The sequence below is a fragment of the Panthera uncia genome, assembly GCF_023721935.1.
Source record: "Panthera uncia isolate 11264 chromosome A3 unlocalized genomic scaffold, Puncia_PCG_1.0 HiC_scaffold_11, whole genome shotgun sequence".
Lineage (NCBI taxonomy): Eukaryota > Metazoa > Chordata > Mammalia > Carnivora > Felidae > Panthera > Panthera uncia.
In genome coordinates, this window is record NW_026057578.1 from 63090708 (window position 1) to 63096384 (window position 5677).

Sequence of the window (5677 nt, forward strand, 5' to 3'; positions counted from 1 at the left end):
TTCCCTGAGACATGCTGGGGAGGCCTGCATTTGCCATCTCTTCAAGCACAAATAGGAGAAGCTCCATGGCTGGGAAGGAGAAAACTTTAGCAGACACGTGGAAATTTGGGACTCACTGAAATGTCTCCTTTGACCTCCAAAGTGTGCTGGCAGTCCCCTGGGATGGGACTGTCTGGAAGGCAGCAGCACAGGTGGATGGGTGTGCTCCAATGAGCTCACTCTGACAGAATGCCTTTGCCCCTGACTCTTGGTCAGGGACAGTCTGGGGCCTTTATGTCTGGAGTTGGGCTGGAAGCTCCCCAGCACAAAGCCCTTGGGCCCCCACAGATGACCCAGCCCAGGGCCAGTACATTACCCACTAGCAGAACTTTTGGGAAAGGGAGAAAGCAGCCGCACCAGCCCCCAAAGGGCTTCTCTGACTTTGGGTTGAGGCCAGTTTGGAAAGAAGAGGGTGATCTAAGGAGCAGCTGCTTGTAGGCTATTTCCACCAGCAGAGGAGGGGACGGTGGTGGTGGTGGTGGTGGGGGGGGCTCCATGCAAAACCAGAAGACCAGAAGCTTTTTTTTGTTTTGTTTTTAATCTTTATTTATTTATTTTTTTCCAGGCTTAAAGGCTGCAGGAATCCCCTGGGCAGAGTTTGGCCCTGACCCTGCCGCCTCAGGCCCTCCCCGCAGCTCGCACCGGGTTGGGTTCTGGGGCGTCGCCTCTCCGGGGTGGCTGGGGGGACTGTACCGGGCGTCCGCAATCCCAGAGCCCGCTGTTCCCGCAGCAAACTCGCTGAGAGACCCGGCCTCCGGCTCGGGCCTCGGAGGCCAGTTTCGTTGAAAGCGGGCTAGCGGAGCAGGGCTGGTGTGCGCTGAGACTCCGGGCGCCTCCCCGCCGCCGCAGCCGCCGGGCCCTTCGCCCCCTCAGGCTGCGTGGCTGCCTCGCGGACCCGAGGGGGTATTGGCAAAACCCAGCACCCCATGGCGGTCTGTGTTGCCCAGCGTTTGGGGGCAGTCAAGGCGCAGGCATTCCGCTCACGTGAATCTCCATTTCAGAAAGTGGTCCCCACGGCGCCCCCAGCCAGGGCAAGGTTTCGGGCACTGGGATCTCGGCCGCAGCCGTCCCGTAACGATGCGACTCCGGGCGTCGCCAGCGCCGCACATGCCTGCACGGTCACAGGCCCCCAAAGGCTGGAGTAGCACCGTCCTTCTCTGGGGCTTTTGCTCAGGACCCACGGGGCAGTCTAGAGGGCCCTCCGGAGACAACGGGTTGGAGGTCGCACGGGCTCACAGGGGCTCTTGTTCAAACGAAAAGAGCGAGAACTAGGGCTCGGGGCCGGTTTGGAGGTCGGTAAACCTGTGACTCGGCCCGCGGAGGCGCCGGGACCGAGCGGGGACCAAGCGGGACCCGAGGCGGGTACCCAGGCCAGGGGCGCTGCCCGCGGTCCGACGACGCCCGGCCCTTCTGTCCCCGCCCGCGGTCACGGCTCAGTGCTGGGGTCCCTTCCTGCCCGCGCCACGCTCCCTCCCGGGCTGGCAGGGGACGCCGGGCCCCTTTGCCTGGGGAGAGGTTGGGGAGCGGGCACTGCGGGCCGGGCTCCGGGGGAGGCGGTCAGACTCTCGGCTTTGGGTTCAGGAAGCCGCCTGAATCCGCCGCCCGGTTTTTCTTTTTGGTATTTTTCTTTTCGTAGGAGCCTCAGAGGTCCTTTTCGTCCCTAAACGTGCCTTCGGCAGGGTCTGCCCGCGAGCGCCCCCAAGCGGCAGGTCTCAGAGTCCAGGTCGTTGGGTGAGTCGCAGTTCCCCCCAGGCCTCTAGTGGACCAGCCAGAGGGCGCCGGGAAGGCCCGCTGGTTCCTCCCTACCCACTTCCCCCACCACTAACCGGACATTTGCGCTGCCAGAGAGGCCACTAGAAGTGGGGCGCGCTCCCTCGGAGGCGCACTAGGTTGCCATGGTCTGATCACACCATCCTTGGGGCACAGATACCAGCGTTTCACCCTCTTATCCTATCGCCCCCTCCCGGAGAATCTGGATCTGCCTTGCACACCGTGGGCGCCCGGGGAATGTTTGAATGGACGGCAGAATGACCAGTGGGATTTGACTGACAGCAGCAACTGCGAAGTACCAGGCCAATAGGAAAATGGCCCCTTTCCTCCCCCTCTCTCCCGGTCTTCCCTCCTAGCTCTCCTCCTCTTCGTAGGGGAAGTCTCAGCGTTGTGTCGGCTTCCTCCAACCAGAAGCACTGGGTGTTGGAGTCCCCTTAGAGCTGCATAGAAGCTGCAGACTAAACGCGCTGCTCTTAGAAATTCTGAGTGTTATCTGACTGCCTATGGCGTTACCAGGTTCCCTTGGGTTGCAGGAAAGAAAGTTTTCAACGCAGAGTTAGTCTAATTTTTCTGGGGCTGCTGTCTTTAGTTGCATTTCCTTAGTTACTTTACAAAAATCCTCTGTAGGCAACGTGTAGATCAGGTTTCCTATAAGAAGTGACTTTTTTTTTTTTTTTCCTTCTTCTTCTTTCCATTACCTGTGAGAAATTCTATCCGGGAGTAGGGATTCCTGGCTTGGCACTACTCTCTCCTGCAGTATCTATTTTTATTAGCATTAATTACAATGCATCAGTCCCGCTCATCAGTGATAGCCCCTCCCCCTGGCTGGTGCCTGATCTTGGCTCTCCTGATTTGGGTAGCACCTGAGCAAGAGGGCACTCTCACCCAGCCGTTGAAAGCAGTCACACACGGTTTTCCATCAAGTTCTGCATTTCTTGAAAGGGAACCTGAAAAAAGTCAGATTGTTCTTAACTTGGAAATCCAATACTTTATTTTGTTGTCTCTGTGAATTAAGGCTAAAATCCAGGGGCTGTTTCTTATAGAAGAATGTGTGCTAATTAATTTATGCACAGTGCTGTGCAAATGCTCTGCTAAAGTAGGTAGAAACAAGATACAGCCCTGCTGGGGAGGGCACATAGCTTAGGACAACCTGTGCGCAAGGCTGCTGCAGAGGGACCAGGTCAATGTCAGCCTCAAATAGATGTCCTCTGGTAGCACTGTGGCATTCGGGTTTGTGATGACAGGTGTGGTGGGCCCTTTGGCAGTTGCCGTCTCTGTTCCAATCATTCTAGTATAGTTGCACTGTTAGTAAATGCTCACATTTGGGGAAAGTAGGGTGAGTAGGGCAGTGGGCACAGGCTTTGTCATCAGACAGGCCTGAGCCCTTGGTCCAGACCCACCACCTCAGTAAATTACTCAATCTTGGAGCCTATTTTGCTCATTTGTAAAATGAGAATAATGACCCGGTGCTTGGCACACAGTAAGCATTCAACAAATTCTTGTTGAATTGAATACAGTTGCATTTGGGATTAGGGATAAAGTTAATGCAACCTCTGGTTCCCAATAACCGTATAAAATGGGTATTATCAGCATTTACAGAGGAGGAGACAGGCTCAGAGGTTAAGCAACTCGACCAATGCAGCCATGCAGCTGGTAAAAAAAAGCCTCTGAAGTTTCAGTCCTTGATGCCAAAACCCATACTATAAACCATAAGCCTTACTGCCCTTAGTTCCTCTATAATAGCAAGATAATAGGATAATAATAATAGGAAGAATTTGCTGAATGGCTATTATATGCCGGGCACTGTGGTATCTCACATAATCTCATGATTCTTCCATGCACCAGGCCCACCTACAGCTCCATTTTACAGGTGGTGACCCTGAGGCTCTGAGAGGTTAAGTACAAGTCCAGCAGCTATGGAAAACCTGAGTTCTTTCCTCCCGCCATTTGGCTTTGACCCACTTCACTGGGGCAGCTTTACCAGTAAGCTCTCCCCACCTACCCCCAGTCCTTTCCACTCCAAGTTCCGCTCCCTGGGCACTTCCAGCTCCCAGTGGTTGAGAGTTCATTGCAGGTGTCAGGAAGACGGCTCTAGGTTCTAGGAAAAGCCATCTCTGCCCTCCTGAGGTTTCAACCACCGGACCCTGGGGCTCGTGACCTTCGGTCTTTGTGAGCCCCTGCCGGGCAGGAGCCCACTGTGACCAGGGCAGGCCGTACAGCAGCCGTGGTCCCAAGCTGGTAAAGTCTGGATGGATTCATGGCCCCATTATGCCTGGGGTGAACTTAGGGGGACTCAGAGAATTAAAATATCTTAGTCAAGGTACTTTGAGGTACAAATCACAGAAATCCACTCGGACTAATAGAATAAACAAAAGAATAAATTTATTGTAAGGATTCAGGGGTAGCACATGGATTCAAGGGCAGGGAACCCCATTGTCCTTAATAGGGATGGAACCAGAAACTGGACAGTAGTTAGAAATCAAGGCTTTTCCTCCCTCCCGATGGCAGAGTCATCTCTCCTCCGCTCCCATCTGAGCATCCTTGTTTTCTCTCTGAAGAGAAGCTTTCCCTGTTGCTACTCCTTTTAATACTTCCCTCCTCGTTTTTCATTGAGTCCCTCGTTCAGCCACTCGGGAGGCACTCTGAAATCTCTGCCCCCCCCCCCCCCCCCCCGTTCAGAACTCAGGGGATAGAGGGAGGGAGAGGGAAAGGACAGGAGGAGAGGAAGAGGAAGACAGACAGAAGGATGGAGGGGGGGTGGAGAATCTTAGGCTCATCTTTGGTCAGGTGATTCCCACTCCAGTCGGTGATGTTGCGTGGGGGAGGGCGGGGAGGGACTGTATGGCCCAGTGCCTGATCTGCAGAGACTGTGAGTCCAGACATGGAAGAATGAGGTGATGGGTGGGCTACTATTCTAGTCTTCTATGGAATGTGGAGGCTTGGTGCCCGGCACATAAAAGGCACTAAACAAATATTGTTTCCTTTCTCCCCACTCCCCAGTGTGATGCCTTTTCTAACCCTTCTATCAAGAATCAGCCAGAGCCACCAATTTAGAGCACAGATATGATTGTGCCACTCCGTGTTTACATTCCTCTAATGGCACCTGTTAACCTCAGGATGAAATTTAGACGCTTTAGCATGGTTTCTGAGGTCCTTTGTCATCGGACTTTGCGCATATATCCAGCTGCCCACTGCTTCCTCCCGGCTTCAGCCATCCCGAGTGATCTCCATGGGCTCTTCCACTCCGGTCATACATATTCATCACCACCCACTTATTCCTTTACGGGAGAAGCCTATGTCCCTGCCTCATTGGCCCTGGGCTTGGCCACATGACAGGATCGACTAATAAATGCGAGTGGATGAACAGAAGCTTTTAGAGACATTGTACGTTGCTACCAGGACTCTTTCTTCTTTTGCTCTCATGCCCCCAGACAGGTGTCACTCCAGCTTGTGTTACAGGATGAAAGAGAAGATGGAGCGGAGCCCCAGCTCAAAGCACAGTCACAGCTGGCCTGCAGCCTGCATTTAATATGAGCGAGAAATAATGTGCGTGGCTGTAAACCTCTGAGATTTGGGGGTTGTTTGTCACTGCAGCAAAGCTGAGGGGTATCTTTCCCTCCTGTGGATCTTTGTATGTGCTGTTGCCTCTCTCTGGAAACCTCTCCCCCATTCCCAAACCCCTTATTTTTCAGGACTCAGATGAGATGTTACTTTCTCTGGAAAACTTTCCTGACACTCTTCCTCCCCCAGGTTGGGGCTGCGGCCCTGTTCCAGTCCCCACGTCACCTTCCTATACTCATTCCCACCATTACACCATCTCATGGTACCATAACCCCTTGATTTCTTCTTTTTTTTTTTAATTTTTTTA

At 53.7% G+C, this 5677-nt stretch overlaps 1 long non-coding RNA gene across 1 annotated transcript; it reads left to right on the top strand.

The window, feature by feature from the left end:
• Window positions 1–1206: 1206 nt before the first annotated feature.
• Window positions 1207–5178, top strand: LOC125936969 (uncharacterized). The gene is made up of 3 exons (XR_007462180.1): window positions 1207–1331; window positions 1676–1770; window positions 4810–5178. It is a non-coding gene; the product is annotated as an uncharacterized LOC125936969 (long non-coding RNA).
• The last annotated feature ends 499 nt before the right edge of the window (window positions 5179–5677 follow it).